Source organism: Gossypium arboreum, chromosome 8 (assembly GCF_025698485.1).
Source record: "Gossypium arboreum isolate Shixiya-1 chromosome 8, ASM2569848v2, whole genome shotgun sequence".
In the NCBI taxonomy this organism is placed as follows: Eukaryota; Viridiplantae; Streptophyta; class Magnoliopsida; order Malvales; family Malvaceae; genus Gossypium; species Gossypium arboreum.
Genome location: NC_069077.1, coordinates 118,955,147 through 118,979,102, shown reverse-complemented (window position 1 = coordinate 118,979,102; position 23,956 = coordinate 118,955,147). Strand labels below are relative to the sequence as shown.

Below are 23,956 nucleotides of genomic sequence, written 5' to 3'. Positions count from 1 at the left end.
TTGGAGGTTAGGGGAGTGGGCACTCCTTTTGACACCAAATCGCCAGTTTCATATTTTTAATAGGTTGAATTGATATCACCCGTATAATCATTACAGGTTAATTTAAAATTATGAACTATTTGAATATGGTCGAAAATTTCAAGATATAATATGATTATATGGTATGAATATAACATCAAAAAATAATTAAAACATAACATGATAGAAAAATAACATAAACATAATACATCAACAAGAATGTGTTAAAATCACATAAAATTATCATTAATGTGTCAAATTTTATATAAGTATATTACACCATGAGTACATTTATGACCAAAAAGAAATGATGATACATGACATAAAATTAAAAATATTTTATTAATGTTAATTAGATTGGAAGTTTTCAATCAACATGATTATATGATGTAAATATAATATATAGATATATTTACTATAATTAAATCTCTAGTTAAATTGGTGTTATCCATCAACTGGGTCTCAACACAATTGAGAAAGTGTGAAAAATCATTTTTTATAAATTTATATTATTATGAGAGTTTTTTCCTTTTATATTTTGTAAATCAATAAAATTTACGAGATTTGAGAAAAAAAATCATATATAATAAAGTTTTAATTTTACCATTGCATCTAAAGCATCATTTAAATTTGACGTATTGATAAAATAAACCCTCAAACTTTTTCGGAGAAAAATCAATTAGGCCCCTTTGAGCCCTTGAACTAGGAAAAATAACTAAATAGGTCATTTGATCAATATTGACTGTTACAATGCTAACATGCCCATTAACAACGTTGACATGGCACTCATGTCAATGGTAGTTCCTGATGTGATAGTCCCAACTAGTAAAATAAATTAATTTTTTAATTATTAAAAAATAAAAGGAATATTTTTATTTTTTGTTGAAATGAACTTGGACATATTATTGTCTAGGTTCATTCATTTCAAAGCTTATTTTAAAATTTTAAAAATGTTTTTAATTTGTAAATCATTATTAAAATGTATAAATATATTAAACAAATTTCAAAAGTTCAAAAATTAAAACTAATAAAAGCCAATTAAAAATTATGTTTGGAATGAATCTGGACAAATAGTTGTCTAGGTTCATTCAAGATGATTTTTCAAAATTATAAAAAGTTTAAAAATATTAATGTAAAGCCTATTTTTCAGTGGTATCGAAAATGACGGTTTCAGAATTTCGTATTCCGATGATCGAGTCAATAAATATTATTTAATAATATTTATGAATTTATTATAGTGTTATATGAATTTTGATATGATAAATTTGTTAATTGAATAGTTACAAAACTTGCAAATATTTTTATTAAATATTTACTGAGTAACCATATAGGTGAATTGAATTTTGGCCCGAAAATTTTGGTGATTAGATAGCTAATTAAGGTATAAGAACTAAATCGTAAAAATCATAGAAGTTAATCGTTATTGAATTTTAGTAGTTAAAAGACTTAATCATTAAATGTTTAAGGACTTATGTTATAATTAGGCCCTATGAACCTTAGTTGGATGGTTGGTGCATGGTTTTTAATAAATTATATATTAAATTTCATGAATTAAGTTAAAATAATAAAATGTTAAAGTAAAATAAAAACAAAAATATCATTATCTTCTTTCATTTTTCTTCTTTTCCACCAGAAAACAACATGGAAGAAGCTTCAATGTTCAGCCGAGTGTGTGTCCTTGCATGTAAGCATTTTTTAAGCTTGTTTTTCGTAAATTTTATGTTTTTGAGATCGTTGTAACTTAATCTAGTTAGCCTAGATATTAAATTGTAAAATTGCCAAAGATTAAAAAAGTTTTAATTAATATTACTTGAAGTTTTTGAATGTTAATGATAGATTTTGAAGCTTAGAAATGAAACAAGACTAATTTGTAAAGTAAATTTTGTTATTTTTGAGTTTAGGGATTAAAATGTAAACATGTAAAGTTTGATATGAAATTTCTAAAATTTATGTATTTAGAGGGCTATATAGGAATGTAACTGAAATTGGATTGTAAAATAAAGCCTGAATTTGAAAGATATAATAGTTTCGGCTTTCAAGACTAAAATAAATAATATGTAAAACTTTAGGGGCATCCGAATAATGAAATTGAGCTGATACATATTTATAATTTGATGAAATAAGAGGGCTAAAATTGATAAATTGGATTGAATAATTGTATAGATCGAGAATTGGGCCAAATTGGAATTAATTGAGGAAAAAAGAAAATTTGTTAATTAGTCCTTATAGAATTAACAGTTTGTTGTTTTTCCAGATAAGTTCACACAATATAATTATAATTAAATTGTTTTACATTTGATGTGTGAATTTGTATTTATTCAATAGTAGTGTGAATTGTTCATAATTTAGTACAATTGGTGAGTTATGGATTAAAATGTAGAGAAATGATAAAATGTTGGATAAAATTTAATATGATGAATTGGAATCTGAGGTAAAATGAATTGATAGTTGGTTGAAATTGATTGAATCGTCATTGTAGGAAATTGATCGATTGTCTACAGTAAGGACTAAATTGAATTGATTTGAGAATATTGTATATTGTTGTAAATGCAAAATTGATTTTGTATTGAGAAGAATTATGTTGGCATACAGATATGTATTGATGATTTTCTATTGAACGAATAATATTGAAATTAGAAATTGGCTTATAAATGAAATGGAGTAAACTGCTACCTTATTATTTGTTTGGGAAGAGTCGGATATAGTTGACATGCCATAGGATAGGAAGAGTTCAGGGTTACTTCAACTACGTGTTGATGATGCACTAGATTCCAAATTATTTCGGTTATACTGATGAGGCATTAGGTGCTAAACACATTGGTCAGCATCAGGCGCAATGTAACGCCCCAAATTTTTTGATTTCTAAATGTGTATGTTTGGTAAATAATTCGATTTGGTGTGTTGGTTAAGTTCCTTGAAAGTTTTCTTTAAGTCTTGAGTTTGATTCCCTTGTTTTGGATTTTTCCTCATTAATTTTGGATTTATGTTAAGCTTGAGTATTGTGAATTAAATCAATTTCTTTGATGGGTTGTGACAATGATGAGCCTAGTGGTTCAATGGTTAAGTATTTAGTTACTCCCAAGTCTTAGGTTTGAAACCTATGTAGCGCATATTTGAATTTTTTTTTCTTGTTTTTTTTTCTTTCCGTCTTTGCTCTCTGTTCTTTCTTTCATTTATTCCACTTTCTTGAAAAACTCAAATCTCTACACGTTCTCTTATTCTTTTTTCTTTGCGTCTTTCTTCTCTGTTCTTTCTTTCCTTTATTCCACTTTCTTGAAAATCCTTTCCTATTCCCTTGCTAATTTTTGAAGTGCTGCCGATTTTTGAGGATCATAGTTAATTTGTAGAGTAAGTTTCTTTGAATGTTTTCTTTTGTTCTTTTTAGTATTTAACTTGACCATTGTTATAGGATTGAATTTGGAGCCTTTATTCGCGTTATTTTATATGTTAAGTATTCTTGTGGTTTGTATAGACGAAAAGGTAATGAACAAAGACCCCTCAGCGGAGTAGGCTTGGTTTTGGATGTTATTTCAGAAAGGTGGGCAAGCTAATTGTTATTTGGGATTTAAAATTTTAGATTAATCGACGTGAACTTTGGATGATTTTCTTTCGTTTAATTAGTGCAAGTGTTGAACAATTGTAAGTTTCGAAGAGTTCCTGTTGTGTAGTCGATCAAATCATCAATCAGGTGTGTGAAACTAACCCGATTTATCATCTGAAACTCAAGAAAAATGCAAAACAAGGGCTGTTTTTGAAACTATTCAGTGCCACACAGCCATGTGTTAGGCCGTGTGGTAGACCGTGTGTGCTACACGGTCATGTGGTAGGCCGTGTGCCAAGTCGTGTCCAATCTTGCAGCCTTTGTAGCTGGGTCGAGTGGAACACCTGACTATGTGAAACTTTGAAGACCGTGTGGGTAAACCGTGTGGGCCCTTTTGGCCAATTTTTTCCTCGATTAGGGTCATTTAAGGGACTCAAAATTTGGGTCTAAAGACATCGTAAGAGGCTAGAAAACTATAAGTTTTTGTGTAACAGCCTGATTTTGGGCTTAGTCGGAACAGTGGATTTGGGACCACCAATCCGAGGTTGAAGAATTATTTTTATTATTATTTTGGTGTCATAGTATGATTATATTAGTCTATGAAAAATTTGGTGAACTATTTTTAGCTTTTGTGAGCTTAATTGCGAAAAAGGACTAAATTGCATAAAGTGCAAAAGTCCTGTTTTGTTAGCTAAAGGTGTAAATTGACTATGAATCATATTGTGGAGGTCGTTAAAGGGAAAATAGACTGTTTTTAGAGAGGTGGCCAGCCATAGGAGACAAAGGGATAGAAAAGTCAATGTTAGGTGAAAATTTGGTGGCTAAATTGACTAAAAAGAAATAAAATAGAAAAAAAATGATATCATCCCTTTCAACCCTTCTTCTACATCGAAATTCTTAGCAAAATAAGGGTTCTTGGAGCTTTAAAATTTCAGCCAAGCTATCCTCTTGCAAGTAAGTCAATTTGAAGGTTATTTTTGATAATTTTTGTACTTTTGAAACCCTTATGGCATGAGCTAGCTAATGGGGGGACCATTTTGCAAAATGGATGATAGTTTAGGGATTTTCCATGAAAGGATTTATGATGTTTGCTGAGTTTTTATGGAAGAAAATGAATCTTAGTTGTGTTGTAAACAACTTTTGTGAAAGAACTTCTCATGAAAACCCTAATCGGACTATTTTATAAAGTTTGTAAAATGGATAGTAATGTTGTGAAATGATGAGAATTTTGGGTCACTATAAGAGTAAAAAGGGTTCGGCTAGGCTTAATATTCAAAGAAATTTGATAAAAAATAATTTTCGAGCCTAGGGGTAAAGTGGTCAATTTGTGAAAGTTTAGGGACAAAATGGTCATTTTGCCAAATATGTGAGTTTTTTATTGTATAAATTTATTCAGTGATTAAATGAGTGAATTCTTATTATTTTAGATCAAGAAATACAAAATCCGAACCTAGACCGGGGGAAGGCCAAGCAAGAAGATTAAATCGTCTAGTCGCCTACATTTTGTAATTCGAGGTAAGTTGTGTGTTAATAATGCAACTATATTGCTATGATGTATGAATGAATTGACATTGCATAAATTGTTTGATTGTGATTATGAGAATGCATGTCGAGAAATTAATGTAGTAAAGACTTCCGATTGAACATATGGAATAGACTTGGATATTCATACCATAACATTAGGTGGTATGTGAGCCAGTGTAAGACATGTCTAGGACATGCATCGGGCACATTATGAAAGCCAGTGTAAGACATGTCTGGGACATTAATTGGCATTGAGACGAGAGATAGTGTAAGACATGTCTGGGACATGCATCAGCCTCAAGATATACAAGCTAGTGTAAGACCTGTCAGGGACATGGCGTCAGCTTGTTATGTGTCAGTGTAAGACCTGTCTGGGACATGGCATTGACACTGATAGATGAGAGCCAGTGTAAGACCTGTCTGGGAAATGGCATCAGCCTCGATATATGAAAGTCAATGTAAGACCTGTCTGGGACACGACATCGACTTTAACGTGCTATCTAGTGTAAGACCATGTCTAGAACATGGCGTCGGCATCTTATCCCATGTTCGGGGTTATTGAGTATCCAGTAATATTTCAAATGGTTCAATGGAAGATTTATGATTTTTATCGAAATGAGAAAAGTTATGACCATGTGGTGAGTGATATAGGTACCTAATTGAAATGTATGAGATGTGGGCTCAATATATGCCATATGAATTGTATTGGATGGTGATGAGTAAGTTGTACTTATGTCTATTTATTGTATACATGGACAAGCTATGAAATGTTATGAGCATAGTATTGTATGATAATTAGTTAATGTTTATTTTCATGCAAATTACTAAGCTTTATGCTTACCCTTTTTCCTTTCCATTTTCTTATACAACCACCAATGTAGCTCGAGGATCATTGCCTACGTCGGAGAAGCCAATCACACTATCACTTGAAGCACTCGATATAGTTAGTTCTTTTGTTTTGATTATGGCAAGTATAGGATCTTGACTTTTGAGTTTTGTGTCATTGTTAATTGGCCAAATGTGTTGGCTTAATTTAATACTTGACTCATTTTGTATAAGGCCATGAAAAATGGTCGATATTGAAAGTTATTATGGGAATGCAAGAAATCCTTTCGTGAATGTGAAATTGTTGGCATGGTTGGATATGTATGAAAGGTATATAGGCCTTAGTTATGGTTGCTTGGTTGAGAAATCTTGTTGTGATAGACTTGGTATGATAGATTGTGTTTCAGGGTGGCAAGGGGATTGGTAGATAGGCTTATATCGTCCACACGGGTAGACACACGGGCCTGTGTCTAAGCTGTGTGTGATATACGGTCAGCACCATGGGCGTGTTGTTCGACTGTGTATCCCCTGCACCTTGAATTTGCAAGTCAGTATGCATGGTGGTAAACACACGGGTAGAGACAAGGTCATGTGTCTCAACTGTGTGGAGGACACAGCCTATGGCCACGGGCGTATGCCCCTAAATTGTTGCTGACGTCAGAAACAGAATGTTGAGGTTTTTAGACACAAGCGTGTCATGGTCGTGTGTGGGACACGGGCCACAGAAACGGGCGTTTGTCAAGCCGTGTGAAAACCCCTGTAGGTTTAAATTTGGAATTTAATTCACACGGGCTCAGGGCACGGGCGTGTCCCTTATGCTTAGGCCGTGTGAACCACACGGGTCTTTGGTACGGTCAAGTCAATAGGGCCACACAGGCGTACTGCCCTTCCTAACGGGCGTGTGCCCTATTTTAATTGACATTTTTCAAAGTTTTCAAAGGTGTTCAAATTAATTCTAGATAGTTTCAAAAGCTTAATTTGGGCCTCATAGACCCATATTAAGAATTTCTAGACTAAGATTGAAAAATTTTAAATTTGATCAAATTTTATGATTTAAAATGATTATATGCATGAGTTTAAGTCAAGTAATGCCTCGTGCCTAATCCCGGCCTTGGACTTGGGTAAGGGGTGTTACATTTAGTGATATCAGAGCTATAGTTTAGTCGATTCTAGGACTAACCTAGCATGAGTATGAGTCTAGCTATACATGCCATAATTGTGTATTCATAGTATGATGACTTCTGACGAAATAAATTGTGTTTTTATATATATAGTAAATGGATCCTGACGTGGCTACAACAGATGACATGGAAAGTAATGCGCTAGCTCTCGCTGAAGGGACTGCGCCCGTGGATAGTGGGCCCGTGGATAGTGGGCCCGTGACAATGAGTCAGGGCGGAGGGGCTACAGAAGCTTACCTTCATATAATGGACGTTTGGTACTTGGAGTTTATTCGTGTGAATCCGAATACTCCACCTCTCCCAATTCCTCAACCCATTCATATAGCTCCTCAAGGAGCAGAAATGACTAGAAGAGAGAAACCTCGAGTAGACAGAATCCGTAAGCATGGGGTCGAGGAATTTCGAGCAAATATTGGTGACGATCCAGAGAGGGCTGAGTTTTGGTTGGAAAATACCATTAGGGTATTTGACGAATTATCGTGCACGTCAGAGGAGTGCATAAAGTGTGTAGTGTCACTCCTACGAGATTCAGCCTATCAATGGTGGAATACCCTTGTGTTTGTGGTACTGAGAGAGAGAGTAACTTGGGATTTCTTCTAGGAGGAGTTTCGTAAAAATTATACTAGTCAAAAGTTCATAGATCAAAAGAGGAAAGAATTCTTTAAGCTGAAGCAAGGCCGTATGACGGTGACTGAGTACGAGGGTGAGTTTGCGAGGGTCAGCAAATATGCACGAGAGTGTGTATCTACAGAAGCCATTATGTGTAAGAGTTTTGAAGATGGTCTGAACGAAGACATCCGTTTATTAGTTGGTATTTTAGAGTTGAGGGAGTTTGTGGTACTTGTCGAGAGAGCTTGCATAGCCGAAGAATTGGCCAAAGAGAAGAGAAAAGCTGACATTGAGTCTCATGACTCAAAGAAAAGACAGATGGGGAAATTACACCAGACCTCATCCAAGAGATCGAGAGACTTTTCAGCTCGATCAAATGCGCCAGTAGGACTCTCAAGCAGAAACAAAGACAAACAGTACATGATGTCTAAAGCTCAAACCACTTTTGTGGCAAGCGTGGGTAGTACTCGGCCAAATAGACCAGGATGTTCACAGTGCGGTAGACGTCATTTTGGTGAGTGCTGATGAAATAAAAGAGGCTATTTTAAATATGGGTCATTAGACCATTTTATTCTTAGCTGTCCCGAAATGGTCGAGAAAGACAAGGATCAAAGCATGAGATCGGGTAATGCTCCTTCAAGAGGTGGATCGTTTAAAAACCCGGGAAGGGGGGCTAGCAGTAGAGGTACACCTAGAGAAGTTGCTGTAAGGTCTGAAGGTAGAGCGCCTGCAAGGACTTATGCTATACGTGCCCGTGAAGAGGCAGAGTCTCCCGATGTGATTATGGGTACCTTTTCTATCCATGATATATCTGTTGTTGCTTTGATTTACTCGGGGTCTACCCATCCTATATTTGTATGAAACTGATACTCCGTACGAATATGCTAGTTGAATCCACTGAATTTGTGGTGAAAGTGTCCAACCCTTTACGCAAGCATGTATTAGTTGACCAAGTATGTAGAAATTGTCCTTTGATAATTAAAGGTCATTATTTTCCGGCTAACCTCATGTTATTGCCGTTTGATGATTTTGACGTAATTCTTGGGATGGATTGGTTGACTTCTCATAGTGTTGTAGTGGACGGTGGGAGAAAAGTTATTGTGTTGAAGTGTGAAAGCGGGGATGTTCTTCGGGTTGAATCGGATAGAACGGATAACTTGCCTGTGATGATATCGTCCATGTCGGCAATGAGATATTTAAGAAAAGGATATGAAGCTTATCTTGCTTTTGTATTGAATACTTAAGCATCTGAATTAAAGATCGAGTCAGTACCAGTGGTATGTGAGTTCACAGATGTATTTTTGGAGGAATTACCAGGATTGCCTCTAGTGAGAGAACTTGAATTTGGAATTGAGTGAGTCCCTGGTACGGCACCAATCTCGATTGCTCCATAAAGGATGGCTCCAACGGAGTTAAAGGAGTTGAAAGTTCAGCTACAAGAGTTAACGGATAAAGGTTTTGTGAGACTGAGCTATTCTCCGCGGGGTGTTCTGGTACTCTTTGTGAAAAAGAAAGACAGGTCAATGAGGTTATGTATAGACTATAAACAACTCAACAAAGTGACAGTGAAGAACAAGTATCCCTTGCCAAGGATAGTCAATCTGTTTGATCAATTGAAAGGAGCCACCATGTTTTCCAAGATAGACTTGTGGTCCGGTATTACCAGCTTAGAGTAAAGGAGCAAGATATACCGAAAACCGCATTCAGGACAAGGTATGGGCACTATGAGTTCATCGTCATGCCTTTTGGTTTAACGAATGCCCTGGCGGTATTTATGGACTTAATGAACCGCATTTTCCAACCATATTTGGATAAATTCATTGTCTTTTTTATCGATGACATATTGGTTTATTCGCGTGATGAGAGTGAGCACGCGGAGCATTTGAGGACGGTTTTACAAACCTTAAGAGATAACCAGTTGTATGCCAAGTTTAGGAAAAGAAAATTTTGGCTACGAGAGGTTGGATTCTTGGGACACATTGTGTCAGGTGAAGGGATCAGAGTTGATTTAAGTAAGATTTTGGCCATCGTTGAGTGGAAACCACCGAGGAGTGTGTCAGAGATACAAAGCTTTCTAGGTTTGGCTGGGTAGTACAGAAGATTTGTGAATGGGTTCTCGATGATAGCTACAACGATGACAAGGTTGCTACAGAAAGAGGTCAAGTGTGAATGGACGAAGAAATGCCAGCAGAGTTTCGAGAAACTAAAGACCTTGTTGACCGAAGCTCCAATTTTAGTGCAACCAGAACTGAGAAAAAAATTCGTGGTGTATAGCGATGCCTCCTTAAATAGATTGGGATGTGTGCTCATGTAAGAAGGCAAAGTGATAGCGTATCCCTCGAGACAACTTAAGTCGCATGAGAAAAATTACCCAACCCATGATTTAGAGTTGGCCGCCATCGTGTTCGCGTTGAAAAGTTGGAAACACCATTTATATGGCGAGAGATGTCGAGTATTTACTGATCATAAGAGTTTAAAATATTTGATAACTAAAAATGAGCTGAATTTACGGCAACGAATGTAACACCCCTAGCCCGTGTCCATCGCCAGATTAGGGTTAAGAGGCATTACTGAACATTTTACATTTCATATAAACATGCACTATATATATATATTACAAATTAAAATTTTAATCGCCTCAAAGCTTACAATTTAATCAAATATTAAGTCTAAATTAATTATGTCATTCACAACACAATTGAAATAAAATATTATCCAAAATGTATCAAAACAATTTATACATATACGAACATATAATACATTAATAACTTCATTACTAAATATTAAATTTATTTTATAAAAATCATGCTCATACTTATACAAGCAATCGCATATCATTTCTTACCTACAAAAGATACATTCCATAATAAATAATTATATATATATCATCAACTCAATTAATTACACTACTCAAATAACTAACTAAAACTTACAAATAATGTACCATTAGGAACCGAAACATTTTATTCATATTTATTGATTTCGTTAACCAAGAAGCCACATAGTCAAACATATTCTTTTACTTCACTCAATAATCATAAACCAAATACATCTCATATAAATGACATATATTTTAATTTGCTAAAGCATTATGTAATAAAATATAACACACATCCATTATTATTTTAAAACTGAAATACATTATCAACACCATTATACATATATATATCCAATAGATTATGAATCGCATATATCTTTTCCACATTATAAACCAAAGCATACTAATATAATCAAGAACCAAATTACCGGTCAAGTAACTACCTTATTAACTTTAGCATATAACCGAACATATCTAACAACTAAACTTAATTATTAAAAATCAACTTCACATAAGTATCTAATCTTAGATTGAACCACATTCAAATTACCCAAATATTCCATATATATATACTTATTAAGGCCAATACATTTATACCACTTCCAACGTCATTAATCAATTTTAATACTCAAAACACATATCATAAATGCCTCTCATCCATAGCACACAACATGATAATCAAAATAAGCTCAACCCATAATTTAACCAAAACCAAACTCAATCATAATAATTAAGCCATTTCAATGCGTAAAACACCTACCAAGAACATCATTTATTCATAATACTTAATACTTCAACTAAAACGAATTTAACCCACAATCAAGCATAATCGAATTATCAAAACTAAACTCACTAAACATTATAATTAAGCACACATAAAACCAAGTCTAAGCATAATTAGCAAGCCATTTTCTCATGGGTTTATATACATAACCAAATTCCACATTTCAAAACTATGTTCCAGCCTATAAATGTCATAGTTCAAGTTCAACTATTTAAATACCGAAGTTGTGGATAGTATGATAGACTTTACTGACGATCCCTGAGCTTGTAACTTGAATCTAAGAAATCTATAAGATAGGAACACACATAAAAACACAGGGTAAGCTTTTTAAGCTTAGTAAGTCATAAGCAAATAAATAACTCTATAACATTATCAACCGAATTAAACCAAGACAACTTATAATATTATAACACACTTAAATTCAAACGTATAAAGCTCATAATATATATATATATATATAAATATTCATTCATAAAAGTCACCTTGACCGAATGCTCATATCACCAAATTATCATATTACCATTTAATTTCCAAAGCCAAATAAATTATTATCAACCTAATTCACATACACACAAACACAAACTCATGAGTCACAATATATTTCCTTATACACAAACACAAACTCGTGATAATAGTTAGTTTCAAGAGCGATTAATTATAAATATTTAAAACCTATCATCGAAATCACGTGATCAAGTTTTTGGCGTCGTTGCTGGGGAACTAAGATATTAGGAACACTCAATTTTTATTACTTCAGCCATTTATTTTTCTTGCAATTTAATTTAATTTAATTTATTATTATTATTTATTAATTTACTTTTTTCTTTCTCTTGGCAGGTTGTTATAGTTTATGACTAGAAGAAACCCATCAGGACCACTACTTTTTGACGAAGAAATCGATTGCACAGTTCGCAAACATCAAAGAGAAATGACGCGAAGCTTAAGATAAATAGAGAACAAGCAAGAGGACGATACTCAACCCCCAATCGAAGAGATGGCTGAAAACCAAGACAATCAGCTACCTCCTACAATTGCGGTTAATCGAAATCCTACTACATGCACTACGTATGATTATGCTAAACCTTCTTTAACAGGAACTGAATCGAGCATAGTTAGACCTGCTGTAGCTGCAAATACTTTTGAACTAAAACCTAACACTATTCAAATGATACAACAATTTGTTCAGTTTGATGGTTTGCAGGATAAGGATCCCAATGCTCACTTAGCAAACTTATTAGAACTATGCGATACATTTAAAATTAATGGTGTTTCTAATAATGCCATTCGTCTTCAGTTATTCCCTTTTTCATTGAGAAACAAAGTTAAACAGTGGTTGAACTCATTATCATGAGGGTCAATCACTACTTGGGAACAAATGACCAAAAAATTTCTATTAAAATATTTTCCGCCGGCTAAAATGGCTAAATTACGTAATGATATCTCTTCGTTTGTGCAGATGGACTTAGAAACTCTTTACGATGCATGGGAGAGATACAAGGACTTACTGAGAAGGTACCCTCACCATGGGTTATCACTTTGGCTTCAGGTTCAAATATTCCATAATGGCCTGAATCCTTCGACTCGACAAATGGTTGACGCAGCTACTGGCGGAACCATCAATAATAAAACACCTGAAGATGCTTATGAGTTTATAGAGGAGATGTCACTGAATAACTATCAGTGGCAAGTTATGAGGACTAAGTCAACTAAAATAGCAGGCGTTTATAACGTCGATTCAGTTACTATGCTGTCAAACCATGTAGAACTTCTAAATAAAAAGATTGATGGTTTACTTGGTTCTACTCAGGTACATCCAGTAATGAGGTGCGAGACGAATGGAGGAGGAGCATACACAGAGTATCAACCCTTCAACCCTAGCAGCGAGGGGGAACAAGTCCAATATATGGGTAACAATAACTCTCGATCCCAAAATAACCCATATAGTAACACTTACAATGCAGGTTGGAGGAACCACCCCAATTTCACGTGGGGCAGTCAAGGAAATCAAAGACCACAACATCCTCCGGGTTTCCAACAACCACCCTATCAACAGGAAAAGAAGTTGAACCTTGAAGAGATGCTCTCAAAGTTTATATCGATGTCAGAAACCCATTTTCAGAACACTGAGATAGCACTTAAAAATCAACAAGCGTTGATCCAAGGGCTTGAAACTCAGATGGGCTAGCTTTCCAAACTAATCTTCGAACGACCACAAGGTAGCTTGCCAAGTAATACTGAACCCAGCCCAAGGGAATAGCTCAACGTAATTAATATTCAAGATGACGAAAGAGTTGTTGAGCCTGAACCAGAACCGAGGCAAGAAACTGTGGTAAGCAAAGGTCAAGGTGAGGAAGGTCATAATAAAAACAAATCAGTGAATGTCGAATATAAACCTCGTGTGCCATATCCCAACGCGACAAGGAAAGACCGCTCAGATGAACAATTTGGTAAATTTCTTAAACTCTTAAAAAAATTACACATTAACTTACCGTTTATTGAAGCTCTATCGCGAATGCCAAACGCAATGAAATTTTTAAAGGAGCTTTTAGCAAATAAGAGGAAGTTGGGCGAGGCATCGCATGTGGAGCTAAACGCAGTGTGCTCGGCTATTCTGCAAATAAGCTACCGATCAAATTAAAAGATCCAGGGAGTTCTACGATTCCTTTCTTAATTGGTAGTTTAGATGTTAATAATGCATTAGCTGATTTAGGGGCTAGTATCAACGTCATGCCTTACAAAATGTTTAAGCAACTAGGTCTTAGGAAACCCAAACAAACTAGGATGAGCATTCAATTAGCAGATAAAACTATAAGATTCCCTAAGGGTATTATTGAAGATGTGCTAGTTAAAATCGATAAATTTATATTTCCCGTTGACTTCATTGTTCTAGACATAGAGAAGGATAGCAACACCCCTTTAATTCTAGGAAGGCCCTTTTTAGAAACTGCTAAAACAATTATTGATGTTGGCACAGGTGAACTCACACCCCGTGTGGGAGACGAAACAATCACCCTTCAAGCTCGCAATTCCGGTAACACATTGGAAATTGAAGGTGATCGTCTAAACCATTCTACTAAAACTGACAATATGGTGCAACCTTCTTTGTAGGAAATGAGTCTTAAGGAAGTACATGAGCCATTCTCAAGCAATAGTAGAGGACTATTCATGAAGATCGAAGGCTGCAAATCAAGGAGCTAGATGAATGGCGGATGCATAAACCGAGAATGCCCGACAAACTGAATCTACGACAGAACAAGCTCAATACCTTTCCAAATCAACTTAAGGTTGGAGATAGGGTCATATCAGATGCCGTAGATCCCCACATTGTCGCTACCACACCGAATGAAGAAATCCCTCTTACCGTACTCAGGATTTTCCCATTCGGTACGGTCGATGTGAGTTATCCCAAGTTCGGCACTTTTAAGGTAAACAACACCCGTTTAAAACCTTATTTTGATGAGATTGATAGCAGGAATAAGGAGTATAAACTCTTCAAACCACCATGATCATTCAACAGAGAGGTAGGTTGAGCTTAAACTATAAATAAGCGCTTCTCAGGAGGCAACCCGAGCACTAACTATATTAACTTCTTTAAAATTTAGTCTTCAACACCTAACTTACTAACGGAGCTCTTGAATACAGGCTTCCCACAGAAACATGGCCAAGCACACGGGCGTGCTTAGGGCCGTGTGAAAATAGGGCAAAGATTTTCCTAAACACGGGCTACGATAAAATGCCACGGCCATGCGACATGGCCATGGTTGATCCTGCCAAAACAACATGGGCGTGCGACATGTCTATATGGAAGAACCGTGGATGAACCTGTTAAAACAGCACGGGTGTTCGACACGGCCATGTCTAGCACCCGTGGTCAAGCCTGTTAGATTGACACGGGCGTGGGAGAAGCGAACAATGCCAGACACGGCCGTGTGCACCCACACGTCCAAGGAACACGGGCATGGACTAAATGTTAGATGCGCCCAAACTCAAAATTCCCGAATCACACGGGCTGAAATTGGGGAACACGGGCGTGTTACCTGGTCGTGTGCCCCAAAATCTATAAATACCCTGCACTATTCATTGTCTTCCCCACTCAAAAACCCTAACCCTAGCTACTGCAATTCCACACGGCCTCCCCGCCACGCCCGTGCGCCTCCCCAACTCCATTTTTGACGCTCAATCCTCCCTTCCTAGCATTTGTTTACTTCTTTCTTGTTTATTTTAATAGTTTCTAAGGATTTTTATCATAATATTATGCAAGTTTTTATGTTATTTTCATACTTTTAAATGTCATAATTTAGAATAATTTTCATTTTTTTTCATGTTCAAGTTTTTTTTTTTATTTCATTACAAGATTTCTTTACTCCATTTGATTAGTTAAAAGTAAAATATTCATGGTTAGGATAGGTGGAATACTCATGCCTTTTTCAAATATTCTAACTCAATCCTCATACTTTTCAAGTGTTTCTTGTTATTTGCCAATTTATTATTATTATTATTCATGCTATTATCATGCAATGCAACAAAAGTATGTTATAAAATGGATTAGTTTGATTAGAATTGTTAAGTGATGATAGTTGTGGCTGAAGTATTAGTCATAATCTTTAAATTTTTGAATTTAGATACATTCTTCCTTGTCCACTCATCAAAAAAAAGTAATGGTTTTGACTGCAGGTTCAGAATGTCATCTTCATATGGTAAAAAGGTCGCTGTCCCTGCTTTAAAGAAAAGAAAGGGAGCGTCATTTTCCTCGGGTCCTACAGTGAAAGTTCGTCACCCTTTCCTGAGGTTCCTCATCGGGCCCTAAGAAGAACTATTCCAAATAATATGGGCTCGACCTTTAATTGCGGGCCGCTGCATCGACTGGGCTTATGGTAGAACAAGTTTAATTGGCTGAAGCAATTCGGGCCCTCCTAACCACCCTCTCTTGGAAGCTATTCTTTGGGATCATCGATCTTCAGACCGTAATGACGAACTATGATGATCTCGGCACGGTCCAATTTCACCTAGGCGGGTTAGTCTGCCAGCTCAGCGTCCCAAAATTCGATACGGTGCTGGGTTTGTATACGGAGGAATTCAAGGAGGAGAATGACTTACATGCTTTCAACTGCCACATCCATCGTTCTCCTTTACGGTGTTGGGACGAACTAGTACCAGGTAGGGACACCTACAATCCTAGCCGCTCCAAGGCATCAGATCTCCCCCCATCTCTGAGGTACCTACACACCATTTTGACTCACACAATTACAGGACAGCGAGAGAGCACTGGCATCGTCAACATTCACGACGCCTACTTTTTATGGTGTATGTCGCATGGGCACGTCATCGACCTTGCCTATTTCATCGCCCTCATGATTCAGCACCAGACGGAGTGGCATAGAAAGGGGGTCATCTCCATTGGCCCCTATGTTACTCAGTTGGCTCGACACTTCGGGCTCCTCAGCACCACAGCCCAAGAATCATCCTTAACCCTCATTGGCCAAATGTTTCTACAAGGCATCTCGAGCATGCTTAGCATGAGGATGATCAAAAAGCGCGGAGGAACCTACCCTCCTCAATATCGTCTCACCCAATTTACCAAGGAGGAGGCCTACGAGGACATTCCTGATGTCCCTCAACAGCATGAGGACCCACCGACTCAGCCACCACCACCCTCTCGTCCAGTTCATACGGCGGCTTCATACGCTGACATCTCTGAGCGCCTCACTCGATTCGAGCAGCAGTGTTTTCAACGATTTGACAACATTGATGCTACTCTACAGTAGATTTGTCAGCACCTCCACATCTCATCTCCAGTCCCACCTCACGAACCATCCAGCGATGAAGATGTTTAAAAACATTTATTTATTATTTTATGTTTTTAATTTTTATTAAAACTACTTTTATTTTTATTAGATTTTAGAATTTTATTTTTAATTATAAATTTCGGTTATTTCTTTATGAGTAATTATTCTTCCTAATATCCCTAAAAAGTTCCTGATTTTATCACAGTTATATAGAGCTCTTAAGCTCATCATTGCATAGGAACTAAAAACTCCACCGAGAAAGGTTCTCCATGACTGTCATGTCCTGATCGACCACGACCATAGCTACCACTAGATATAACATTCTTTTGGCACATGACTTATGGACTAATGAACATCTACCACCGCCGGAGTATCCTCCTCCACTCTCGCACCGATTACTCTCAAAAACCCCAGTTCGAGGAATTCATCATACAGGAAGTTTCACTTCTCCCCCTATCTTACGATTACAAATTTATTTTTTTTCCTATCTATCTTTGTACATTGAGGGCAATGTACATCTTAAGTGTGGGGGGGGGGGGGTATTCATTTCATTATCAGAAAAATCCCTGAATGACTGCCTTGTTTTCTTGAAAAGCTCTCATATCATATTTAGGTAAATTTTGATTGATTTATGATTTTGATTGATATATCTTTAATTAAAACATAGGCATTTATGTATTGATTGTTTAAACTTTAAGACATTAGAGAATCAAGCATGATAAGTTGATTTTTAAGAATTTAAAATCTTAGGTTGTTTCCCCAAAGTTAGGTATTACTTTGAGTTGGAATTCACAAGTTTTAAACATCAAAAAGCCATAATTTTTGTGAGATTTTTGAGCCTTTTGAGAATCTATTAATTCTTTCATGCTCACTTTTATTATTGCTTTGAGTGCGTCAGTATTGAACTGTTATTATAGAACTTGCTTGATTATGCATGTCAAGACCACACCATTTGATTTGATATGTCAAAATGATTAAGGCACTTAGGATTAATCCACTCATGCCATGAAAAGCCTACCTCCACAACCCCCTTGAGCACAACAAGCCATTTCTTGTATTACCCTTAATATTAACCCTTAACCCATTTTTTGTTGAAATCCCCTCAATTATTTTTGATCCCTATTTTTATCGAGATTTGAGTTGAATAAATTTCTTAGCTATGTCTTTTTCTTAATAGTTAGTGTATGTTATTTAACTTGTTCTTAAAAAAAATGTATACATAGTAGTAGTGATCTTCTGTGTGTAAGCTTCAGTATTTAAATTCCATAGTCAGAGAAGGAGTTATATTGTACATAAGTAATGATTAAATATTTTTCTAATTAAGTAATTTTTCAACTCAATCTCGATTCTAACCCTTTCTTTCAGCTTGTGACCACACCCCCTAACCAAGCCTCATTACAACCCTCTAAATTTTGATTGATGTATCATCTTAAATTATAGTGGTGGAGATTTGATTTTCATACAAGCCTATGGTAATGACTTTTCATTATTGACTATTGAGTGCTTCATTTATTGTCCTTAAACAACTCGAGTGATTTGAGTGAATCTTTAGTGAGGATGTGAAACTCTGTGATATTCTAAATTAAAGGTAATTATGTAGATGAGGGGAGACACTTATGTTTGCATGATTAAATACTCAACTTGGAATGTTTGAAAATTTTATGTTCTTTTAGTTGAATTCTCAATGTATGATTACCTATGGATTATTTAGAGATATTATAGATAGAAATTATAAGTTGAGAAGATTTTATTTTGATTATGAGTTGAGAATTTTTCTTGAGGACAAGAAAATGCTTAACTGTGGGGGTATTTGATAAACCGTAATTTATACATATTTTTACCCCATGTTTAATGCATTATATGGATGATTTCCCATTAGAATTGGTGAATTTGATGCTCCTAATGCTTTAATTTCATGTTTTATACTTAGGAGGGCATAGAAGAGCGAAAGGAATGAGAAAGGGGCCAACAACAGAGAAAATGGGCCAAAGTATGAAATCAACACGGCTTGGACCTCCTCACACAGGCAGACCACACGGTTGTGTCAATTTGGCAAGCTCGAGCACGGCTTGAAGTAATCGCACATGGGCGTGTCCCTGCCGAGCCCAAGTTGCGTCCAATTCGAAAAAGGCTAATTTTGAGGGCTCTTAGGCCTTCCAAAGCCTATAAATAAACCCTAGAGGAGGAAGAAAAGGGGCGCACATACTAGGGAGTAAGGAATTACTCCAAGGAAGTCGATTGATCCGTCTCAGAAGCCGGATTCACCATCAAGACTGAATATCTCTCCTCAATTTCCCCTTCAGGAGTTTTGGGTTTTCTTTATATTTTGCATTCTTTATCATTCTGAGATGTTTTCTTATTTAGTTATGAACTAAAACCCCTAAATAACTAAGGGGAATGAAACCTAAGACGAATCTTGTTATTATTTTCTGAATTGTATGATAAATATTTAACTTGTTCTTAATTATGTGTTCTTAATTCTTGTTTTGATATCCCAGGATACTGATTCAAGATAAGCTCTTATTCAGAGAAGGAATAGACCCTATCTAAGAGTAGATTTGTCATAATTAAGCAGAGTTGTTTGCACGCCTAGACATAGGGTGATAAGATTTTGTCGAATTAGGGTGAAACCTAATAAAGGGATCCATAGATCGAGTTAATGCAACCCTAGGGTATTACTTAGAGAAAGGTCTCAATTATTGAATCTAGGGAATAGACGTTATTAGTCTTGAATAGGGATAATAACATAACTTGGGGATCTCTATGGAACAAGTTAAATGAATAAATCGTCCGATTCAAAGCCAGAATAACAAGTACAGTCTAGGTGAATTTTTCCTTAGGTATTGTTTTAAGTCAATCGATTTTCCCAAAAGCAATTCCCCAATTCTATTCTCTGTGAATTCTTAGTTCAGATAATTAGTTAGTTAAAATAAAAACCTCTTTATTCTTGGGCTAGATAATAAAAAGACAGTCATTACTAGTACTTTTAGTTCCTTTGGGTTCGGCAATTCGGACTTGCTAAAACTATACTAGTTTCGATAGGTACACTTGCCTACATCGCGATAATAGTTAGTTTTAAGAACGGTTAATTATAAATATTTAAAACCTATCATCGAAATCACGCGATCACTTACCTTTCATAACAACATATATATATAGCATTTAACTACAATTAAACACATCTATTTAACTACTATTAAACTTACCTCGGACCTTATAAAACGAAACAGGGCACCTAGTCGACGACTTTCGTTTTCCCCCAATCCAAATCTAAATTATTCGGTTCGTGATCTAGACATTTTCAAATTAAGTTAATTCAAACATATTTTCATTCACTTTAGTCCAAAAACACATATATGGACAAATTACCATTTTACCATGACATTTACAATTTTTACAATTTAGTCCCTAATGCACAAAACACAAAAAACACCAAATTTCTCTATACCCAAGCTAGGCCGAATATTACCCATGTCTATACAAGCCCATATAATTCATTTATTTCACATTTTAGTCTCTCAAATTTTTATTTTTGCAATTTAGTCCTAACTACTCAAAATCATCAAAAACTCCAATACAAAATATGTTAATCTAAAACTTATCTTTCATATTTCATCATCAAACAACAAAAATCACAAGATCTCAACAATGGCATAACTCAAAATATTCACCAAAAAAAAAAATTCAAGCATGGGTTTTGTAGTACTCGAAGCAACGATATTAAAAAAACGTAAAAATTATCAAAAATCGAGCAAAAACAAACCTTGATTGAGCTTCCAAAGTGCTGAATACCCTATATTCTTTTTCTTTTCTTTCTTTATTTGTTATTTCGGTGGATGAAACAAGAATATGAACATTAATATTTAATTATATGTTTTATTATAACATATATAAGTTATTAGCAATTTTACAAATTTAACCTTTTAAATTTAATATAAAACCATTTTAACATATGCCTATTACCGTCCAAACAATATACTAATGGAATTTTTACAACATAAACACTCCAATTAGAAAGCCATTAACAATTAGGTTCCTTTTACAAATGACCACCAAATATCCCTTTTACGCGATTAAGTCCTTTTATTTAATCGGATACCTAAATGACAAAATTAAATCACGAAAATTTCATAGATACAAATTCACACAAAATAAAAACAAAAAAATAATTTTAAAATATTTTTCTAACTCGAATTCGTGGTCCCAAAACCATCATTCTGATTAGGGTCTAAATTGGGTTGTTACAACTCTCCCCATTCGAGATTTTAGTTCCCAAAAATCTTACCGGTGAATAGGTTCTGATAACATTCTCATATTGCACCCTCTAGCTTCCACGTTGCTTCCTCAACTCTGTGTTTATGCCACAATACTTTAACTAATAGTATTTTCTTATTTTGTAACTTTTTAATCTCGCAAGCCAAAATACGAATCGGTTCTTCCTCGTAAGTCATATCGGGCTTAATCTCAACCTCATTCGGACAAATCATATGTGAAGGATTGGATCGATATCTACGAAGCATCAAAACATGGAATACATTGTGGATCTTTTCTACCACAGATGACAACGACATTCTATAAGCAACTGACTCGGTACGTTCTATAACCTCATACGGCCCAATAAACCTCGGACTCAATTTGCCTTTACGACCAAATCTGAGTATCTTCTTCCACGGCGAGACTTCCAAAAAGACTTTATCTCCGATTTGAAACTCTATATCTTTACGTTTTAAGTCCGCATATGATTTTTGATGGTCTAATGTTGCTTTTAGATTTTCATGAATCACTTTCACTTTCTGTTCAGTTTCTCTAATTAGGTCAACCCAGTTTATCTTATTTTCACTGAGCTCAGTCCAATACAATGGTGTATGACATTTACAACCGTACAAAGCCTCATAAGTTTCCATTTTGATACTCGACTGAAAGCTATTACTATACACAAATTCAATCAGAGGTAGGTATCGTTCCCACATACCTTCAAACTTGAGAATGGAACATCTCAAGATATCCTCAAGTATCTGAATGATTCGCTTAGACTGACCACCTATTTACGGTTGTAAAGCAGTGCTGAAATGTAATTTCGCACCTAGTGCATCTTGCAGCTTCTTCCAAAACAGCAATGTAAATCTCAGATCTCTATCCGAAACGATAGATATAGGCACACCATGAAATCTCACAATCTGAGAAACATATAATTCAGCCAGCTTACCTAGCGAGTAGTCAAAACATATCGGAACAAAGTGAACCGATTTAGTCAATCTATTCACAACAACCCAGATTGCATCTTTCTTACTCGGTGTCAATAGTAAACCAGATACAAAATCCATAGTAACTCTGTCCCACTTCCACTCAGGTATCATGAACAGCTGAAGCATTCCAGAAGGTACCTGATGTTTAGCTTTTACTTGTTGACAGGCTAAACATCTTACAAAAAAATCAGAAATGTCTCGTTTCATACCATGCCACTAGTAAACTTGTTTCAGATCATTATACATCTTTGTACTACTTGGGTGAATAGACAACTGACTACTATGAACTTCATTCAAAATCATTTGAATCAATTCTGAATTCCTTGGAACACATATTCAGTTTCTGAATTTCAAACAGTCATAAGCAGCAACTCTAAATTCTGAATCAGCATCTGTCTCACAATGAACTTGTTTTTCTAATAATTCATTATCCACCTTCTGGGCATCAGTTATTTGTTGAACAAATAACGGTCTAGCTTTCAATTTAGATACTATCGAACCATCATCAGACATGGCCATATGCACATTCATTGCACGCAAAGCAAACAATGATTTTTGGCTTAAAGCATCAACAACAACTTTAGCCTTTCTCTGTTGATAGTCAATCACAAGCTCGTAGTCTTTTAACAATTCTAACCATCAGCATTGTCTCAAAATCAGATATTTTTGAGTCATCAAGTATTTCAAGCTTTTGTGATCAGAATAAACTATACATTTCTCACCGAACAGATAGTGATGCCAAATTTTTTATGCAAACACAATAGCTGCCAATTCTAGGTCGTGCGTCGAATAGTTCTTTTCATGTGGCTTTAACTGTCTCAAGGCATAAGCTATAACTTTACCTTCCTGCATCAAAACACAACCCAGACCATTTAAAGATGCATCACTATAGATAACAAATTCTTTACCTGATTCTGGTTGAACTAGCACTGGAGCTTCGGTCAAAAAGGCTTTCAACTGATCAAAACTTTTTTGGCACTTCTCTAAGCACTCGAACTTAACATCTTTCTGTAATAGCTACGTCATCAGAGCTGCAATCATAGAAAAACCTTTTACGAACTGTCTATAGTAGCCAGTAAGTCCTAGAAAACTTCAGACTTTAGAATCATTGCTCGGAGGTTTCCAATCAAATATAGCTGAAATTTTGCTCGGATCAATCCGAATACCTGATGCTGATACAATATGGCCCAAAAAATTGACTTCGCTTAATAATAACTCACATTTACTGAACTTCTTATACAACAAATTATCTCACAAAGTATGTAATACAAGTCTCAAATGTTTAGCATGTTCAGTTTCATCACGAGAGTAGATTAAAATGTCATCTATAAACACGACTACAAACTGATCTAGATACGCTCTGAAGATCCGATTCATCAAATCCATGAAAATAGCATGTGCATTAGTAAGTCTGGATGGCATAATTAGAAACTCATTGTGTCCGTACCTCGTTCGAAAAGCATTCTTTTGCATATCAGAGTCTTTAAATCGCAACTAAGAGTAGCCTAATCTCAAATCTATCTTCGAAAATACTATAGCCCCTTTCAGTTGATCAAACAGCTCATCAATCCGTGACAACGGATACTTATTCTTTATAGCCACCTTATTAAGCTGTCTATAGTCG

The 23,956-nt window shown here is 35.5% G+C and overlaps 1 non-coding gene across 1 annotated transcript; it reads right to left on the bottom strand.

Moving 5' to 3' along the window:
• Positions 1-12,723: 12,723 nt before the first annotated feature.
• On the bottom strand, positions 12,724-12,830 carry LOC128279612 (small nucleolar RNA R71). The gene has a single exon (XR_008269811.1). It is a non-coding gene; the product is annotated as a small nucleolar RNA R71 (small nucleolar RNA).
• Between the last annotated feature and the right edge of the window lie 11,126 nt (positions 12,831-23,956).